This window comes from Echinops telfairi, unplaced genomic scaffold (assembly GCF_000313985.2).
Source record: "Echinops telfairi isolate 266 unplaced genomic scaffold, ASM31398v2 ScPeMD7_140;HRSCAF=443, whole genome shotgun sequence".
NCBI classification, from domain to species: Eukaryota; Metazoa; Chordata; class Mammalia; order Afrosoricida; family Tenrecidae; genus Echinops; species Echinops telfairi.
In genome coordinates, this window is record NW_022104038.1 from 226,650 (window position 1) to 228,335 (window position 1,686).

The window sequence follows — 1,686 nt, forward strand, 5'->3', positions numbered from 1 at the left end:
GCCCTTGTCAATAACCGCCCTCATTTCCTCTCTTGCTGGACTTTAGAGAAAGGTTCCAAATCACCAGCCGCTCCGCTCCGCAGGAGCAAGATTATGCTTCATCCTTGGTAAGTTTATGTCTCAGGAACCCACAGAGGCAGTTCTACTCTGTCCATGAATCAGAATTCCACTGCATGGCAGTAAATTTGCAGAGAGGTTTTACAAATTGAGAACTCCTGCTGTTGCCAGGAGACCTATTCATCAAGCTGCATCACAGGGTCAACACTTTGAAACCACCAGCAGTCCACCAAGAAAAAGAGGTCATGGAATAGTGATTGAATGTTTGATAGCACTTACTCCTCTCAACCAGGAAATCTGAAAGGCAGCTACTTGGCAAACTGACTGGAAGAAATCGTATTTGTTTCTATTTTAAAGAATTTGTGCCATTTCAAGGAAAGGAAACCCAACAGAATGCTGACATTATTGAACAGTTCCGTGGAGATCACAAACAAGTAAACTGTTGCTGAAGATCATCTAACAGCGGTAGCAGCAGTACATTGAGAGGGAGCTGCCAGAGAGTCCTGCCACATTCAGAAGAGGACATGGAACAAGGTTTATCATTACTGATGTCAGATGGATCTTAGGTCAAAGCAGAAAATATCAGAAAGATGTTTCTTTGTGTTTTGTTCACTATGCCAAGGCATTTGTGTGAATCATAAACTATGTGTGGCCTTGAGAAGTAGGGAAATCCCATAACACTTCACCGTGCTCATGTGGAACTTGCACATGGATCAAGAGGCAGTTGTGAGAACAGAACAAGGGAATGCTGCATGGTTTAAATCCAAGAAAGAAAATAAAATGGTTTCAAAATTAAGAAAGAAAAGAGAAAATGATGATGACAACATATGTATAAGTGTGCTTGATACAATTGATGTGTGGATTGTTATAAAAGTTCTAAGAGCTCCCAATAAAATGATTTATAAAATTTTGAAAGGTAACAAGAAAAATATATTTTTTTAAATAGGAAAGATGTGCATCAGGGTTTTATCCTCACATCATACTGTTCAAACTATATGGTAAGCAAATCATCAGAGAAGCTGGATTGTATGAAGAAGAATGCTGCATCAGGATTGGAGAAGGCTAATTAGCAATTTGTGATATGCAGATGACATCACGTGCTTGCTGGAGTACTTGAGGCATACTTGAAACTTTTGCTGATGAAGATCAAGGATCCCAGCCATCAATATGGGTTACAATTCCATGTAAAGAAAGCCAGAATCATCACAACCTGACTTATAGTTAACTTCATGATAAATGGAGAAAACATCGAAGTGGCCAACCAGGTAGTCTTGCTTGGATCCATGATCAGAACTCCTGGAAGCAGCAGTAAGATCAAAAGACAAGTGACAATGGGTACGTCTGCTGCACAAGACCTCTTTAGAGGGTTGTAAAGTAAGGATGGCACTTTGAGAACTAAGCTATGCCTGACCCAAGTCATGGTGTTTTTAGTTGCCTCATATGCATGTGAAAGTTAGACATTGACTAAAGACTGAAGAAGAATCGATGCATTTGAATTGTGGTCGGGGAGAAGAATACAGAAAGCACCGTGGACTGCTGAGGGGACACCCCGATATGTCTTGGACCAAGCATGGCCGGAGTGCTCTGTAGAGGCAAGCATGGCTAGACTTTGTCTCACCTACTTTGGAC